A 21144-nucleotide genomic window follows, 5' to 3' on the forward strand; every position below is an offset into this window, starting at 1 on the left:
CTTTAAGGCAGTGAAACTATCCTATATGATACTACATGGTGGATACATGTCATTATATATTTGTCCAAATCCATAAAATGTACAACACAAAAAGTGAACCTGAATGTAAACTATGGACATTGGGTGATAATGATGTGTCAATGTTGGTTCATTTATTGTAATAAATGCACTGTGGTGCAAAATGTCAATAATAAGAGCAGTTGTAGGGGGTTGGGGAAGATGGGGTTTATAGGAATTCTCTGTACTTTCTGCTCAGTTTTGCTGTGAATCTAAAACTACTCTGAAAAATAACATTTATTAATTTAAAAAATGCCTTAAGCAGTGATATGACCATCCAGGTCAAAAATGGCAGCAGCAGGCCTGAGTTTCTGAGCTAGCTTGGTCTCAGCCACCACTGGGCTAGCCTATGTTGATTGGTCCGGGATGAGGTGGGTTCAGCTTGTAGGTGGGAGGTTCTCCCCTACTTGGTCAAGCTTCCCCTGGTGGGAGTGAGAATGCTAAACGAAGCAGCACCAAGCAGAGCATGAGAGATCCAAGCTCACTGCCTACTCGCGTCTCCACATCAAGCCCAAGCCCTTTCCCTGGGGAGATGGTATTCTTTCTATTCCATAACCCTCATGTGAATAAGCTTCCAACTGGCTATGAAGATGACTAAAGGAAACTGTACTACTACCAAGGCACTGCAGGGTAGCACTGGTTTGGACCATTACTCTGCACATTGAACCAGAAAAGTGTACAGGACCTTAAGTGTCCTTTATTTTTATCCAATTATGACCATTCCTTTGCTTGTGGCAGGACATGGCTTAAATAACTTATATTTTTAAAATACCTTACCAAATTTAACTAATTTGTATATTTATTCATTTTAATAATGGATACAGGTCATTGACATTGTCCCTTGTTAAACACCCTTATTTCTTGGGGGATCCTACATAAACTTTAAGAGTGTTATAGATCATTCGCTTAATATATTAAACACTCCCACAGTGCATAAGTATTAGATGTATTCTATTTTAAAAAATAGTAATTTTGTCATTATTTAGCTGGTATTATTAATACCATAATGTCCCACTAAGGCACTTGTCTGATTATAGAGTAGTATCTTCAATGATGTGTCCTTTTATAACAAAGTTGGTTGCATTCCCTCAAATCAACTAGTATGAAAGCCAAAGCAACACAATGTATTACAACACAAGTAATTTCCTAACAGTCCTATAAATGTAGGACACCAATGATTGGTTTGATTCATTTTCAGTCTGCCAGTGTTCTTTGAAGAAATATTTATCCAGTGCATTCCTAAGCCATTCAAACACTGTACTGTTAATTGTTTTGCTTCAGAGCCAGATAATCTGATAGGATATCAAATACCTATAAATAAAGGCAAATTAAAAAAATAAAATCAATTCTGTAACTCTCAAAATAACTATCATTAAACGCTGTTAAGAAGTATGCAACTTAATTACATAACACACATGCACACATGTGCGCACACACACACACACACACACACACTCAGTAGATTAAAGGAAAACTAGTGTATATTATAGTGATCAAACTAAAAGGAATGCAAGGAAAAGAAGCTGCAAATATGGCTACCTAGATTCCCAATGAGTCACTGAGGAAGTAAGTGAGGTACATGGCTGAGGGTATTAACACTTTTGTGGTCGTTACCCACAAAATACGATTTCTGATAATTTCAGAAATCGTATCTTAGCAGCAGATAAAAATTGTTCTTCTCAAATGAGCCTAATTTATTCCTTAACTGGATCTAACAATGCAGTCATGTCACTAATGGCACCAGATATAAAAAACTTTTCTCATACAAGTAGAAAATTAAAGGAAATACTATACTTAATCTATAAACCAAACACAAACTACTTGTCCAAATCAGAGAGTCGGGGCACTGGGTTGAAGAGAGAGATGTAACAGAATAAGCTAAAAGCATTTTTACAGATTTTTACAGCTCAGTTACTGTTCAATCTCAAAACAACCCCCTTAACAGTAACACCAGATGATTGAGTTATAAATAGACATAAAACAGTAGGAAGTGGTATATCACCATATGTGGCTTTTACAAATTGTACAGAATGACCTCATTATTAGCACACAGCTTGCCCTGTGATCATTATAAATCATTTCATTGATAGAGATAGTAATAATGGCTTATGATATTATCCCCTTGTCCATTGTCATAGCTTTCCTATAGGGCTCAGCAGGTAGAGAAAAAAAAAAACTAACAGATTTTCCTTTGGTTGTATATTCAGAGCAGTCTGCACTCATAAAAAGTTTTATAAAAGCAAGAAACTATAGGACTTCCCCCAAAAGATGTTATAAAGAGATCAACATGCATTTGTAAAAATTGTTCATCAGGATTATTCGAGGCAGTTTCAGTCATTCATTTAAAAAAAAAATCTTAAGCTTTATATGTTGTATTCAGAGGAGAAAGGAAGGTAAAAGGTCAACCTATATTCTCTTGGTGAACACCTACTCTGTGTCAGGTACTCTGCATGACTTTCTTCCCTTGATCCTCACATCAACCCTGCAAGGGATAATATTAACATTACAGAGATAAGAAAACTGAGCCTAAGTAACAAGTGATGGTGACCAGATTGAACTTGTATCAATTTTGTTCCAAATTCCACTTGGCAATTTCCATCATCATCCCTAAATTAATCCACCTAAATTAAATTGGGAAGAAACCATGAATTTAAAGTTAATAACTAGCATTTTTACATAGTGCTGGCATTTGTGAAGCCAGGCATCCAGTAGTTCAGTGAAGGACACCCCTGACACTTCCAGGGTGGATGCTAAAAAGAGGGTAACAGACTACTCAAGGCCCCAGATGGTTAGATCAGTGCTTCTCAAATTGTCTGTGGTGAAGAATCTTTTGTTTTGCTTGTTTTAATTTTCATTCCATTGTACACCACTACTTTGTGAAATGCAATAAAAATAAATTACAAAAATTAAGTGAAAGTAGGAAGTAAGATACACAGAAAAGTTCAATTTATGATTAGATGTAACAAGTGAACCCACTGATTATATGCTTAGAAATAGCAGAAATGTCAATGTGCTGTAAAACCTTCTAAACGCCCACACTTAACTTCTGTCCTACCTTATTGTGGACTGGTCCATAGACAACACAGTAGTAACACTGAACTGGAGAACTGGGTGGAAGCCCTATCATTTATTTGTTTCTCCTCTATCTGGAGGCAACCTCAGCCTGTGCCCAAAATTTCAGAGCTTCCTAAGTTCTGGGTCATTATGCTTGGAAACATACGAGAATATATCAATTTGCACAAACACTGCTGATTAAAAGCAAATGGAAACATTTTGAACTTTTTAGTTATTTCATAATAACACAGCCCAATGTGTTGGCATGGCCAACATACTCTGCTTTTTGCATCCCCCCCTCCCCCGCCAGGAAGCCATTAAACTCTTCTTCAGGAAAATTTTCGTTGATTGATTTGAGGAGTAGACAATCTACTCACTATGTTTTTAATTATAAATGAAACCGTTGAATAATATTTGTCTTAAAATTGATCTTTAGAAATTACAATTACAACATTACAATAGCCAAGACATGGAAACAACACAAGTGCCCATAAACAGACAACTGGTTTAAGAAAATGTGGTATATATATATATATACAATGGAATATTACTCAGCCATACAAAGAGTGAAATATTGCCATTTGCAGCAAACATGGATGGACCTAGAGAATATCATACTAAGTGAAGTAAGTCAGACAGAGAAAGACAAATATTATATGATATCACTTATATGTGGAATCTAAAAAATAATACAAAAGAATCTACATAGAAAACAGAAACAGACTCACAGACATAGAAAACAATCTTATGGTTACCAAAGGAGAAAAGGAGGGGGTGACTGATAAATTAGGAGTATGGGATTAACAGATACAAACTACTGTACATAAAATAGATAAGCAACAATGATTTACTGTACTACACAGGGAACTATATTCAATATCTTGTAATAGCCTATAATGGAAAATCATCTGAAAAAAAAATATAAATATAACTTAATCACTTTGCTGTACACCTGAAACTAACACAATATTGTAAATCAACTATATTTCAATTTTTAAAAAATGTCTTATATTCTTGGTACTTTGGAGTTGGCATTTGGCCTCATTATGCCTTTAACAGCTTCGCTTTTAACTATCAATAAGGTACATGAACATATTTGGGTGAAAATACTGACAGTAAATGTTGTGTGGGAAGGTAATATATGCTTCATGTCTGCATACACGCACACCCCATTCTGGTCGTATGCTAGCAAAGTGCACTTTGGAGAGCACCTTTCCGTTAGCACTCAAAAAAAAAAACTAACATATGAATAAATACCACATCAATTATAACATTATATACATAATTTTAAGACCCAAGGTCTTCTTTTATAAACCTGACATAAAATTTAGATCTGCATTAAAAATTGCCTTCATAATCATAGTATTATTTTCATGAAGAATGTAGAATGCTTAGAAGGATAAAAGTAAAATAGAAGTCAACTTTTATGTGACTTTTTCTTTTTAAGTGAATGTTGTTAGAGCTGGTGATTATGTTGATTTCTGAGAAATGTACTTTTTCTTTCGTTCTTGTTTCTAGATATGTAGGGAATATATCAACAAATGGAAGGAAAATTTAAATTTCAGAGCTTAAATAGCAGTTCAATCTTCCAGTTTCATTACCATGCATTTCATTATTCCAGATAATCAGATTTTCAACCTCTAAAGTTCCAATATCAAACATTAATGAACTTTAAGAGTAGATGGGAGAAGAGGAAGAATATGAAATAATATTATAATTTTACCTTTTTTAACTTGCAATAATATGTGACCAAATATGTAGCAATAAAAATCTGAACTAAAACTGAACTTTGCAACATGATATAGAAACGTTAAGACTCTACCTTCTTTTTTCTTTCTTCTTTCCAATATACTTGTTACTTAAGAGTAATGACTACTGAAAAATCTATTAGAAATTAGTGTTGATGTCAATCATGCTTTGATATTTAAATGTATATTATTTTTCTTTAATTCCATCTTAAAATAAAATTTGTATTTAAGGTCTTAAACAAAGTGTTACCATGTAGAAAATAAAAGGACTCACTTTTCACAATTTCCACCAGCATCCAGGGGATAGTGATCTTAAATTAGAAACAGATTTTTTAAATGCAAAACAAAAACTGCTTGACATCTTAGCTAATGAGATAATAACGATAATAACTATTACAGTAGTATTCCATCATTTGTAAAAGAAAGTAACATTTGCACATTTGTTGCCATTAACAGAGATTTTTTAACAGATATTACAATAGCTTATATCAGATAATCAGACTGAGATTCAGCCTATCCTGACAAATATAAAATTAAACAACATCTTTCCATCTTACATAAATATTTATTTCACTTCCTTACAGAGCTTAGAAAGAAAAGCAGGCTTCCCTGGTGGTACAGTAGTTAAGAATCTGCCTGCCAATGCAGGGGCCATGGGTTCGATCCCTGGTCTGGGAAGATCCCACATGCTGCGGAGCAATTAAGCTCATGCACCACAACTACGGAGCCCGTGCTCCGCAACAAGAGAAGCCACCACAATGAGAAGCCCATGCACCACAACAAAGAGTAGCTCCTGCTTGCCACAACTAGAGAAAGCCCACACATAGCAACGAAGACCCAAGACAGCCAAAAAAAATAATAATAAATAATAATAATAAAAATCATTGCCCTTTAAAAAAAAAAAAGAAAAGCACTGCTTCTTCCCAGTGATGTGTCTATGTAACAATTATCTTTGTCATATTGTTGTGATCCACCCAACCTTTTTTCCTTAAGTTACATACAGAAAAATTAAATAGTTTAGATTTTAACTATTACATTACAAACTTTTATTTCTTCAAAGGTAAACGTATTTACTTACAGAAAAAGACATGGAACTGCCATGCAAAAGTTAAGAATAACGAAGAACAGGTAAATTTTATTTTTATTTATTTATTTTTTTAATTGTTCAATTTTCTTTATTTTTATTTTTTTAACATCTTTATTGGAGTATAATTGCTTTACCAGGTAAATTTTAAAACAGATACAGTGTTAGACTAATGTGAAGAAAATCAATTGCAGACACACTACATGGCTTAATAGCAGGTTATGTGAAAAAGATCTGGATACCTAGTAGACCATACTGAAATGAGACAATGATTTAAAAAAGAGAGAGAGTAATATCTAGGCTGAATTAGTAGAAGAGGCAATCTTATGATCTTTGCACCATAACATGACTGGTTTCAACTCCATGAAGCTGAATTACAGTATCTCCTCCAAAGGAAGATGCCCAGGAGTCTGGATATCTGTCAGCTTTAGAAAGATTAAAACAGAATTCACAACTGGTAGTTGACAAGCAGAATCGAACCATTCAAATGTGTTTTATTTGGCTTGCACAGTGCTGAATTACACAGTGCTTTGAAGTTTAGAATACATGCTAATATTTACAAAGCAAGAGATTTCTCATACAAACCAGATCTCTATTTTTTCTTGAAAATTAAAAGATCTGGCAGCATAAGGCTCATATTTTCCCTTTGGTGACAACTGACTAAAGCAGGAGACCTGTTGCCTACACTTTTTAGATAAGGGATGAATTCTTCTTAGACTAGCCAACTGCACACATCCGTGCCACTAGCCTGGCCACTATAGTGGTGTGAGTTTGTGTCATGACATGTCCCTGGGTGAGTCTCTGGTTATATGTGATCGAAAAGATAGGAGGAGCTATGGCTTTTCAATGTTTTTCAATCATTTACACATTGTCACAGGAAGTGTAAGTAGAACCTCAGTGTGGAGTTTAGAGGGAGACAGGTTTGAAGAAAACATAAGAACAAATTGTATCATTTGAACTAGAACTATTTGACAATAGAAATGTCTTTATCAGAAAGAAATGTGCACCCTTTCATTGGAGATATTCAGGCAAAAGCTAGGGGGCCAATAGCATTTGTCTCCTTAGTCCTGAAAATTTATGATTCTATTAAAAAAACATTGCATTATATCGATGTACATAAAAGTAGTACTTTAGTTGTTAAACAGCTGTTCAACTGAAAAATTCCTCTTGTCCTGCTCTTAAGGTCCTCTCCCTCTTTTGGGTGCCATGAGGACAGAAGAAATATGATTTTTATAGGACAAAAGTAGTTGTTGCTCAGAATTTCCCACTTTTGATCATGAACTTGCATACATAGTTGCATTTTCTGTCAGTTCCTCTTTATTTTATGGTCATAGTCTCTGGTAAGATGCTTATGAGTAAGAAAATGTTGATTTAAAAATTTGTCCCATTCCTTACACAGTGAATTAAGCCTAAAAGCGATGACATTTTCTACACAAGCAGTGAACCCATAGTCACTGGATAGAATTGTGTTGTTTTTGGTCAGACCACTGCAAAATAAAACCAATTAAGATTCTTCCTTTAAGACATACATAGAAAGTTGTTAACATCACTTATGAAATACATGGCTTTAAAAATATGAAATGGAATTTAATCAAGTCTCTAGACCTCAATACCAGTTTACAGTTTATCAGTTTATATGGGAAACAGAAGATCAAGTTGAATATAACACAAGGAAATGATCACTTTACAGTGCAACTGACCCAATTTACCTAGCAAAGCAGTGAAGGACATGAAAAGAGAGTGTGAGGAAAGTAGGAAGTGGGGTTGTTAGAGAATAAAAGAAATTTAAGAGACATAAAAATGAATTAAAATGTGTAAACCTTGTCTGCATCATGATTCAAATAAAACAACTCAACTATTTATGAGGCAAATGAGAAGTTTTGAATAAAGATTGGGTATAAAATAATATAATAAATGATAGCTACTATTGAGTAAAAATTTGTTGAGGAACAGGATATTCACAAATTCTTGAAGTTTCACTCCACATATTGCTTATTAATTGCAGTAGAGAAATCTGCTGGACACAGCCTTAACTGAATGAGCAAATGTAACATCATCAATAGTGGAACAAATTTACATCATGTATCTCTTGATGTGTTGCATCCATGTAATATTTCTGCTAAAAAAAATAGATATTAACTGAAATCTAACCATGAGGCAACACTCGGACAAATGCAAATTGAGGGCCATTTTGCAAAACAGTTGGCCTGAACTATTTTAAGACTTCTGGATCAAGAAAGACAAAAAAAAGGGGGTGGGGGTATGGGTGGGGAGCAGACTTGGGAAATGTTCTAGATTAAAGGAGGCTAAGTGCAAAGTATGAGCCTTGATTGGCTCTTAGATTGACAATAAAATAAACAGCTATAATGGAGAGTTTTTATACAATTGAGAGATACTGAGTATAAATTTTATATTAGCCAACTGTATTATATTAATGTTAATTTTTCTGCTTGTGGCCGTTGTATTGTTGTTGTGTGGGAGAATATCTGGTTCTTAGGAGATACATGTTGAATTATTCAGAGATGAAGTATTGTGATGTCTGCAACTAATTCTCAAATGCTTTCAAAAGATAAAGTAAGCAAGTGAGAGAGAGTGTGCAAGCACTCCTGAGCAAGAGAGAAAAAGAAAAAGAACAAATATGGCCACATTTTAACAACTGCTAAATCTTAGTGAAAGGAGGACATGCAGGTGTTCACTGCACTATTCTTACAATTTTTTATCAGAAGATTTGATACTTTTTCAGCTTCTAAACATTGGGAAAATAATTATTCTTTAATTGTGTAAAGCATGAAAATTGAAAGACAGCTATGTTAAAAATTAAAATTCCTTATCAATTTAAGATGCATATTGAACTATTTACAGGTAAAATAATGTCTTTTGAGATTTTCTTTAAAATATTTCAGTTTAAAAAGAAAGTGAGGGAATAAAACAAAATTGGCAAAATTATTGGAGCTGCGTGATGAGTATGTGGAGGCTTATTCTATTTAAAAGCGAATTTTCCGAATGGCTCATTAAAATAATATTTCACCATGTTGGGGTTTTTTAATTTCATTTTAAACTATAGCTTCTAAAGCAGTTTTGGATACAATTTTTGGTATGTAAATAAAAATTTAGAGTCAAGTAATGGCAAGTACATAAAGTAACAGTTTCTGGCATTATTCAGAAATTTGTTTAAAGGTAACCTCCAGGCAACTTCTGGCTGTCTTCCAGATTCACAAGAAGAATAAGAGATGTTGAAAGTCTTTAAGGTTAAAAGCATGCATTTTGAAAATGAGAAAGCCACACTTTGGTAATTGTGAATGGTACTGTCTTCTCATATAGGAAATATTCTAGTTCTAGGGTAGCATTCTGTTGATGTTAGATGGTTGAAATAAAGACTATTATCAGAAGATGGACGTCATTATACTCATAATTTTTTTTTATAAATTTATTCATTTTTGGCTGTGTTGGGTCTTTGCTGCGCGTGGGCTTTCTCTAGTTGTGGCGAGCGGGGGTACTCTCTTTGTTGTGATGCGTGGGCTTCTCATCACAGTGGCTTCTCTTGTGGCGGAGTACGGGCTCTAGGCGTGTGGGCTTCAGTAGTTGTGGCACATGGGCTCAGTAGTTGTGGCGCATGGGGCTAGTTGCTCCCCGGCATGTGGGATCTTCCCGGACCAGGGCTCAAACCCGTGTCCCCTGCATTGGTAGGCGGATTCTTAACTACTGTGCCACCAGGGAAGTCCCATACTCACTATTTTTATACTTCTCTAAATATACCTTTTCTGAAGCCAAATTTGGCATATCCTATTATACTGCATTACCATGGCAAATTATCAAAGTAATTTTTTCTTTCTATAAAAATTAGTGTTCATAATATAACAAAGCTCTTTGTACTTAGCCAGATACAGAAAGAAAATACCTGTTCCACAAAATTCCATAAAAAAATAAAATACAAAAGGTAAGAATTTGTGTTTCATAAATACTTATTATTTCAATAATGCAGGAACTGGATATAACTCTTTTCCAATCAGGTGCTAAATTATAAAGCATTGTATAAAGAATTTTGAAAGAATTATATCTATGTACAGGTCTCGATTTCAATTTTATAGGAAATATAGCCCTTCTATGACAAGATTTTCTGTCAACTCTTGGCGCACATCCTATACAATCTTCAGTTGATATTTTCATCTTTTCCTTCCCGTTCCTGACATATACTTAGAATGCTGACCCAGAGTGGAAAAGACATTCTTGTGCCCTCTGTACACCCAGCTTAGATACAGGAGACATTTAAAATGTGTATCTATAAAAACAAAACAAAAATCAATAACAAAAGCAAAGGCATTTAATGAGAAAGACTTACAATGTCAAAACATATAAATCAAGTTTTTGCAGATTATGTCTCTTCGCTTCCAACATTTCTAGATAAATATTTTTAAAATTTAATTATTTGTAAATTTTGTTCATATATTGGTGATTATTCAGATATTTCCTGAGATACAGTCTATAGCAATTTTTTTTGAAAGATTATGATGGAAATCAATATTCAAAAGTAAGTACTATTTCTATTCTAAGATCAAACATATTATAATTTTATAACTTCTCTTTTGTAACATCTCTGCCAAAATTTTCCTTCATTATTGCATAAAATCGAGGTCTTATTAATACAAATTATTTGTGGGTTAACTCTAAAATACCTCCTTGTATTACCTATCACCCACAAATAATCCTATAAATATCATTTTAAATAATCATTTAGTAAATGATAATTTAGAAAAATAAAGTATTTTGTAGAATATTCTTATCATTAAATGTTAAAACTGGTGTTGGATTTTGACATAAAGCATACTACACTGAAAAATAAAAAGCCTTGGTTCCTAGCCATCTGCTTCACAGTTCATAAATATATTTCTATTAGTAATCCTAATTGGGGGACACTGATGTCCAAGAAGATACATCAAAAGAAGAATAATTCTAGTTTCACATTTCTTAGAATAACAAGAATAATGAGTGTATATACTATCCTAATATTGGTTTCATACAGTTTTAAAATAATATAGGTTTGAATTTTCTGAATAATGTTTAGCATCTGTCTGCATCCCCCTTGCTCGTATTTTAAACAAGCTATTGAATTTACTTTTCCAGCTCAAAAGAAAATTGTGTAGAGGGGATGAGTGTGTTAAGAAAGGTTCCAAATATCTCCAATCAAATAATGACCTTAATCTTATAGGAGGGAGATGCTGGGCTCCATGGAAGTGCTTGAGACTCTCTCCCTGAAGATTTTCCTCTCAACGTGAGCAAATATCTTTGCTGTCGGTTTTCTTTTCCTTTTTCCTTTCCTACTCCTAGCCCTCTATGGGTCAAGGCTGTAGAAGGTAGTTTTTTTTCCCCCAACTATGAATATCGTAGAGGAATTAGAAAGGTGGTAAGAACACTTGTGTATTCTCATGTGTCCAAAAGTGGTTGAACTTTGAGGCAGCTGCATCAAGCCTCTTCAATATGAAAAAACAAAACAAAACAAAAAACATTAATGTCTATTCTGAATTCTCTCAGATTCTCCAGAAGAAACAAAATTTGACAGACTTTCAAGAATCAGAAAACAAAGTATCCATGATAATCCTATTTTATTTAGGACATCTGCATTTAATCTGTCCATTCAACAAAAATTTTATTGAAATTTACTATGAGCCACACACTCTACTAGACACTGAAATATGCATTGGTGCACGACACAGCCATGGTCTTGGTCCTTGGGAAGTTTAAAGTCCAGGAAGAGAGTTCACACTGAATGAATAAAGACAGGTGAGACACATATTATAAAGTGAGGGTGAAGGTGGCTAGGGGAGTGTACACATGGCAGATTGATGTAATCTGTAGCATAGAGGTGGGGGCTACCTGAAGAAGTGAGACTTCAAGGAAAAGGCTAGAAGATAAGTAGAACATTCTTGGGGGAAGAAGTGGAGAGCATATATAAAAGCTGGAGATTATAATTAATAGTGGAGAAAATATGTCAGGAAACATGCTAAAATGATCTTCTGTCATTTACAAAACAAACAAAACCTCTTTTATTAGACTTTGTGCATAAAATGGTCCATTAAATCATATATTCAATGAAACATGACAACTTGAAAGATCAAGTACAATCATGTATTTCTAAGCCCTGACTCTAAGAGGAAAAATGCAGTGGACCAATGATAATGTGGTATTGATATATTTCTGTAACTAACAATCTTTTTTACTAATATTCTGAATAATGCCAGAATAATTACAATCATGACAATTTCAAGGATATTTAATTATCAATTTTGCTTTACTTAAAACTTAATTACTTAACTTTCTAGTATTTCTTAATCTGGAAATTAATCATATGAAACCATTCTAAATGGAAAAATTGATATATCCTTTTAAACTACATGTATAAGCATTAACGGAAAGTAAAAGTTGAATTTGTTTTGATCTTTTTAATTAGATATTTATTGAAATTGGAGAACTTTAATTTTTTGTGTTGAATTTAACTCTTTTAAAATTGTGTATTTACACAGCAGCTCCTTCTGCAATGAAAGTTACTGATATTTTCAAACTGCATTTCAAATTCTTATCAACATGAAATTTTTATTTATAGTAATTATTTTATTTTTAATATTAAAAACATTTTTTTGAATACAGAGATTTTAAAAAATAAGCAAATCATAAGCACACAGCTCAAGAAATTGTTACAAAGTGTATATGCCCATAGAACCATGAGTCAGATCAAGAAATAGAAGGCACCAGAACCCCAGGAGTGCCACACAGATCACTCTCCACCTCTACCATGCCAACCTTCCCAAAGGTAAGCAATCATTCTGACTTCTATAACACCAATTACTCATGCCTGTTTTTGAACTTCATTTATACTGAAGCACACAGTATGATAACTGATAATAATAAAAATATGGAATATCAAAGCTTGTACTATGTAGCTTTTTTTTTTTTTACTTTCAATGCTTTTATTTTGTTTATTATTTCAAAGTTTAATTTATTTGGCTTCTATTTCATTTGCATGACTAACAGGGCTGTGTAAAGAGCTGTGTATAGAGACTTTTATAGTATCTTTGTAAATATCAAGAGTGCATTACACTTGTTGGAATAGAGCTCTTAGCCAAAGAACATAATTTTCCTCTCTGGTATCCGTCAAATTCCTCCAATCAGTAAAGAGCAGCAAATGAAAGAGAAGGTCAGAAACCTGATATGCTGCTAATTTTCTATTGGCTGATATGAGTAAATTAAAGAAATTCCTTAAAGTTTTGTTGAGATGAAAAGCTTACAGTTACTCAAGGGTTGATAGAAGGTAATTTTTTTTCAAATATTTAACATTAAGATGTTTTTGAGGCATTTAATATTGTTAGTCAGCAAATTCTTAAACATGCTTAATTGTAAATCTGTGGTGCTGACAGGTATGCTAATTTTGATATTCTATATATAAATTAACACAAACGTGTGTATTCAAGAGTTCTCTTAAAATTAAATTCTCTTAAAATAATATACGTGTTTTTACGAGATACCGAGATACCGAGATACGAGATACCGACTTTATTATTTTGTGCCAACTGTATCTATATGGTTTGTAGAGAAGAGAATGAGGCCTCTATCTGCTTCTTCCTGTCAAGCTATAAAGAACTTTGGTGAGGAAAACTCTGTCTTAGCTGACTTCACTCTTCATCTATTTTTTTAAGATGTTCAGTGATTATGCAATGACAGAAACAGCTTTCTTATAGAAAAAGAGAGAATGGAATTTAAAAGAAAAATAACCTCTTTGCCCTGTGTGGTTCAACACAGAAAGCCAAATAGAAGTTTTCCTACATGTACACACACACGTCTATCATCTGCACAATACTTGAGACAATTTATTTTACCATTAGTGGCTTCTTCACTTAAAAGGTAAAAGTCATTTTCCACAAAGAAATGTGGAAGAACAAAAAAATCATTTTATGCCATTGAAGTTTCAAGACTTATAAATATATCTTTGGATGTCCTAAAGTATTCTTTTTTTTAACTCTCAGAGCTTTAGCCCCTGGGTAACATTTTCTTTCATGCTTTTATGTGTATATGAACTTATCCCAATTTATCCAAAAATTCTGTTTAATCTAGATCAATAATTTAACATACTTAATTACAATAGTAATAATGTTATAATTCAATAAAATGTACTGATAATAAAGCAATAATAAAGGGAATTTTCAAGTTTAATTAAATAACATTTCAGTACACTAAAACTTTTCAATCTTATATTTATAAGTGATTAAAAATGTAATGTATATATTTATAATTATTGTCTTATATACACAATTTTAAATCTTTTTTTTTAACACTTTGTTTTCATGGAAGTTTGGACCATATTTTAATTTGTTTAATTATTTATTCTGGTTTTATTCTCCCCCAGAGTCTAAGTTCCTGAAGGCTTGGGCCCTGACTTGTTTCTCTTTGTATGTTCAGTGCCTGGTTCATTGTAGACAATGATTTTCACTAATATGTTAATTTCACAAATAATGACTGAATACTTACTATGTTATTGATGTTATTTCAGGCACTGGAGTGCAACTAAGAACAAGACAGAGAAGAGTCCTGCTACTGTGAAATCAAAATTATAATATGTTCTTGAATTCAATTAAATACTCATTTCTACCAGTTGGGGGGGGCTAACATTGTTAATTTTAGATCTTACTTGAGAAATGAGCATTAGAATTTAATAAAATATTTAATTCCAAAATAATTTTTTAATGAAATAACTGTATATAGTGAGAAATACAGAAAGGATTACATAAAAAGGAATGCATATTTGTTTGGAATAATAATTATCCCTCTATTGTTATAGATATGGATATATTCTAGGTTATCCAGTGGATTCATAAACTACCTGAAAAAGAGTGGGTTAACAAAAAATAACATCTCATATTACATACATGTTCACATAATTTTCTAATCACATGTCCCAACCTCTTTACCTGAATGTTACTCATTTTCATCAAGTAAATGGCACTTGTGGACTCACTAAGATGATGAAATATGTTCAAAATTTGCAAACTACACCAAATTCTTAAATAACTTCAGCATATTATTCTATATAGCAGTGAAAGAAATTGAAAACAAACAGAATATCACTTATTTTAATACATTTTTACGGATTATGCAAGTTGTATATATTTATTATACAAAATTTGGAAAAGCAGAAAAATACATATTACTCATTATCCTATCACTCAAGATAATGGCATCATTTCAGTCATCTTGTGTGTGTGTGTGTGTGTGTGTGTGTGTGTTTGTATAAAATACAACATTGGGTTGAATCTATGTGTTATGTTTTTTTTTCTTTTAACTGTAAACATATATATTTATTGATGCTGGTGGGAATATAAATTAGTACAATCACTTTGTAGAATTACAGTTGAAGTTGTACACACTCTTTGAGCTCGTAATTCCACTCCAGCATAAACTCTAGAGAAATGCGCTGAAATGTATACTAAGAGATATGTCTAAGGATGTTCACAGCAGCAATTTCTGGTAAAGCAAAAATTGTAAACCAGCTAACTGTCCATCAACAGGAGACTAGAAATGGAAATTTTGGTGTATCCAAGTAATGGAATATTACACAGTGCTGAAACTGACTAATATAAAGCATCACTCATTATGGATCAATTTCACAATCAAAATGTGGGGTGAAAAAAGGCAAATTGTAGAATACATATATTATGCTGCTATTTATGTGAAGGTTGAAAGCATGTGAAAACTACACGTATTTTATTTAGGGGTGCAGACATATGTAAAAATGTATGAAAATTAAGGGCAGTGATAACTCTGAAGCTCAGGTTATAGTGGTTACCCAGGGTGAGAGGGCAGGAGGGAGAGAAACACTGGTTGGTAATGTTTTATGTTTTTAAAGTGGAAGGTGAGTACATGCATATTTAAATTCCTTTTTGTATATATTACATCATAAAATTTTCCATAAAAGATAAAAATGCATTTGGATAGATCACAACAAAGTCTTAAGAGCAAATAATAAAAGTGTTGCTTCTGCACGGGGTCCTCTGGTCCAAGCTGCTGATCATATTTTTCCTTTCCCCTGAAGACCATGCTCAGGGTTGTTCAATCAAACTTGTGACCCCCATTGCCTCAGTGCTGGCCACTTCCCTCCTGCCCTCGTGATGTAGTATGTAGCTTAAACTATTCTTACAGGAAAATTTGTAGTCTTAAAATGCATTTTTAAAAGATGAAAATATCAATCAATGATCTAAGTCTAGCTCAAAAAGTTTAAAAATAAGAGCAAATTAAGCGCAAAGATAATAGAAAAATAAAATAGTAAAGATATCAGAAATTAATAGAACAGAATATTAATAGAAAATAGAAAAGATCAATAAAGGCAAATGTTGATTTGTTGAAAAGTCTAATAAAATTGATAAAACCTTAATGAAAATAATTAAGAGAAATAAAAGGCATAAGTAACCAACTAAAACAAAAAAAGACCATCACTACAAATCTTACAAACATAAAAAACATAAAGAAATTTTTAAAAATTGAAGTATAATTGACCCACAACACTATTTAGTTCCAGGTATACAACATGATTCGATATTTCTACACATTACAAAATGATCACCATGATAAGTCCAGTTATCATCTGTCACCATACAAAGTTATTACAGTATTATTTACTATATTCCCCATGCTGTACATTTCATCTGTGACCTGTTTATTTTTTAATTGGGTAATCTCCCTCACCTATTTCACTCATTCCTTTACCCCCTTCCTTCTGGCAACTACCTGTTTGTTGTTTGCATCTATGAATCTGCTTTTCTTTTGTTGTCTGTTCATTTGTTTTGTTTTTTATATTCCACATATAAATGAAGTCATCAGTACTGGTCCTTCTCTGTCTGACTTATTTCATTTAGCATAATACCCTTTAGGTCCATCCATGTTGTTGCAAATATCAAGATTTCATATTTTATGGCTGAGTAATATTTCACTGTATGTATATGTATGTGTGTATATATACATACATGTGTATACATATATAAATAACACGTCTTCTTTATCTAGTCATCTACCAATGGACACTTAGATTGCTTTCATATCTTGGCTGTTTTAAATAAAGCTGCTATGAAGACAGGGGTGCATGTATCTTTTCAAATTAGTGTTTTTGTTTTCTTTGGAAAAATACCCAGAAGAATTGCTGGACCATATGGTAGTTCTATTTTTAATTTTTGAGGAATCTCCATACTGTTTTCCATGGTGGCTGCACTAATTTACATTCCCACCAACAGTGCACCAGGATTCCCTTTTCTCCACATCCTAGCCAACACTTGTTATTTGTTGTCTTTTTGATAATAGGCATCCTGACAGGTGTGAGGTGATATGTCATTGTGGTTTTCATTTGCATTTCCCTGATAATTAGTAATATTGAGCATCTTTTCATGTGTCTGTTGGCCAGTGTATGTCTTCTTTGGAAAAATGCCTATTCAGGTCCTCTACCCATTTTTTAATCGGGTTGTTTGGGTTTTTTTCATATTGAGTTGCCTGAGTTCTTTGTACATTTTGAACATTAACCCCTTATCAGACATACTGTTTGCAAACATCTTCTCCCATTCAGTAGGTGGCCTTTCATTTTTTGATAGCTTCCTTTGCTGTGCAAAACCTTTTTAGTTTGATGTAGCTCCATTTGTTTATTTTTGCTTTTGCTTTCCTTGCCTGAGGACACATATCCTGATAAATATTGCTAAGACCGATGTCAAAGGGTGTACAGCCTATGTTTTCTTCTAGAATTCTTATGGTTTCAGGTCTTACATTTAAGTTTTTAATCCATTTTGGGTTTATTTTTGCATATGGTGTGAGAAAGTAGACTGGTTTGCTTCTTTTGCACATAGCTGTCTTTTGCACATAGCTGTCCAGTTTTCCCAACACCATTTATTGAAGGGGCTATCTTTTTCCCATTGTATATTCTTGCTTCCTTTGTCATAGATGTCATAGACCATATAAGTATGGGTTCATTTCTGAGCTCTCTATTCTGTTCCATTGATCTATGTGTCTGTTTTTGTGCCAGTGTCATACCGCTTTGATTACCAGAGCTTTGTAGTTTAGTTTGAAATACATAAAGAAATATTATGAACAACTTTGTACAACTCTGTTTTTATCATTTATAAACTACAAAAAATAAAATTCTCTAAAATGAGAAGAATCAAAATAGTTATTTTCAATTATTTGAAGGACTAGAATGTTATAATTTGATTTTTTCTCATTGACACTAAGGGCTAAAACTAGGAATGGTGAAATAAAAAAATACAGAAATATATTTAAGCTTACTCTGAGAATTTAAAGAATCACATTTCTTCATCAGAGAAAGTACCCACATCTAGGTTGGAAAGCCTGAGAGGAATAATCAAGTTCATAACATTTTCGCAATTATGAAGCTCTGAGAATCTGATAAAAGCTTTGGACATTCTTCACAAATGAATACACATATGGATATGTACATGTAATTTAACATCAGGAAGCCTCTTCATGGACTCATTAGTTAGAAAGACCTATGGTAGAAGATATCAATTATCAGGTGAAGAAATGAAGCTTTAAGATACATATCTACTCTAAGGTAATTCTCACATTCTAAATAAATGGGTAAATAACCTCTAAATGCTCTTCTATATGGTTGAAAGGTAATGCATGAATGATTTAATTATCTTATCATATTAGCACCTGCCCTATTTAAATACAATTCAGAATGTTCTCAAAGAATAACTGAAACATTTTTTTACTAAGAATTATTTATATTAATATCCTGGTGGTCTATCAAGTAATATCAATAGTACTGCCCAAGATGGAATAAGCCTTGATTTCTCTTGAATCTCCATGGCAAAGGGTAAAATGGAATAAATATAGTTAGTATATGCAAACATGTTCCCTTGAAGGTTAAAGAAACACTTTAAGAAATACTTTTAAAATTATCGTGTCCACTTAATAAAAAACTAAAATACAAAGAATAGGTCAGCTATAATCTTCCAAATTTCTGGTCATCAGAAAGAAAGTTGTGGTATATTTCTACTGAGAAAATAAACACAAAGCAAAAGTCAAGATGTATTTACAGGAGAAATTGTTAAGAAGAAAAAAAGCAGCCAAGAACTAGACTGATCAGTCTTATTCATAACTATGTTGCAAGTATCTAACAGGAATGTGTGTTGTCAAATGTGTGTTGAGTATTCCAAGAAAATGGAGGCATAGTTTAGAAGAATTTCTATAAGATGTTTTACAACAAGATGCTGCAAAACATTATTTCAAAGACTAGAAATTTCAATTTCAACATACATGATTTTTTCATTCCTTATACTGATTTCAGTGTGCAAAGAGTAGAACCTTAAATACACACAGCATTTGCTTTTGTACATTTAATATGTCTGACCTTTACACCACATGAGTTTACAATTTAATTATATGATGGTACTAGCAAGACTACAAAATAAAATCACTCAATAGTAAAACACACATACAATATAATGTTGCACACTGTGAAGTATAGCCAATATTACCCAGTATGACTCCTCAAGCATTTGAGAAACCATTCAACAGAATTACAGCTTTTGAGAGCAGAGAGATTTTTAAGAGCAAATAAGGTCAAAATTTCATTAAGGGGCATGAAACACAGCCCGAAATTATTAATCAATATAGACTATAAATCCTGTAACAGCAGCTCTTAGCAGTTAAAGCAAACATTTGCATACAATTTCACTTAAGATAGATCAAAATAATAATAGAATTATTTGAGTTCTGCCAAAGGATTTCATTCCGAATAAGATATTTTGGTGAAAGAGTGATGGCATGAAAAATGTCTCGTATTTGTACTTTAGTAAAGATTTCTAAGTACTTTGGAAATGAAGACCATACTATAGAATGAAGGAAATGCATATTGATTTTGACTTTTAGTGTAATACTTTTACAAGAGAAAGCAAAATTTCCCAGTATCCAGGTCTGAATTAACATCTTACATGTTGTTTCTTATCTATTGTTGCTGGAATAATAAACCATTTCAAAACTTAGTGGCTTAAAACAACAGGGATGTATTATTTTCATATTTCTAAAGTTGACTGGGCTCTTTTTCTGCTCCATATGGGTCCACTGGGGTCACTCTGAGGTTGGGTTCAACTACACAGGTTGGGCTGGAAGGTCCAAGAATGCTTCTCTTATTACTTATTTCGTCCTTGGAGTTGACTGCTTCAGTCAACTCAGTTATTCTCATTGTTGTCAGCTCTTCATGTGATGTTGCATCCTCCAGGGGCTCTCCACAAGACCTCTCTCCAGCAGGAGAGCTAGGACTAACTTATAAAATGGCTCCTGAGTTCCAAGAGGGAGAATTCTGAGAGGGTAAGCCTCAATGTGGAAGTACACGTACACGTCAAATCTCTGCTTGCATCACTTTGGCAAATGTCTCATTGACCAAAACTTTGATATGACCAAGCCCAGAATCATTGTGTGAGGGCATTACAAAAGACATAAATGTGAGGGGGAGGAGGCATATTTATTGCTTGTTCTCAACATAGTAGCCTCCACATATGAGATATCCTTTTACATGCACATAGAGTCTATGAGATTAAATTTCCATTTTACTGCATCACTCTGTGATAAGAAGAAAAAATCCTGTTATCCACTTACATATCAAACAAAAACAATTCTGTAAATAAGAAATACTGCAGGTGAAGAGGAATTCATTTTTAAAAAACAATTGTACTTTTTAATAAAATCCAGGAGAGTATGTCTAAAATCAACTGTTAAGGTGGATTTTAAAAAATAACAATATCAGGGACTTCCCTGGTGGCCCAGTGGATACGACTCTGCGCTCCCAATGCAGGGGACCTGGGTTCAATCCCTGGTCGGGGAACTAGATCTTGCATATATGCCACAACTAAGAGTTCGCATGCTGTGACTAAGAGTTCTCATGCCGCAACTAAGAAGTCCGCATGCCTCAACTACAAGATCCCGTGTGCCACAACTAAGACCTGATGCAGCCAAAATAAATAAATAAATAAATATTTTTAAAAGATAAATAAAAAATAACAAAACCAATTACCACATGTGCATTTTGTAAGAATCATTTTCCCAAACACTTAGAACCATATATTTTCCCTCCTAAGAAATAGTTTCTAAACCAAAAGAAAGCCCAAATTAACAAAGCCAGGGTTTTAAAAGCATAATTCACTCAGAACGTCTCCT

This window comes from Globicephala melas, chromosome 1, assembly GCF_963455315.2.
Source record: "Globicephala melas chromosome 1, mGloMel1.2, whole genome shotgun sequence".
Taxonomy (NCBI): Eukaryota; Metazoa; Chordata; class Mammalia; order Artiodactyla; family Delphinidae; genus Globicephala; species Globicephala melas.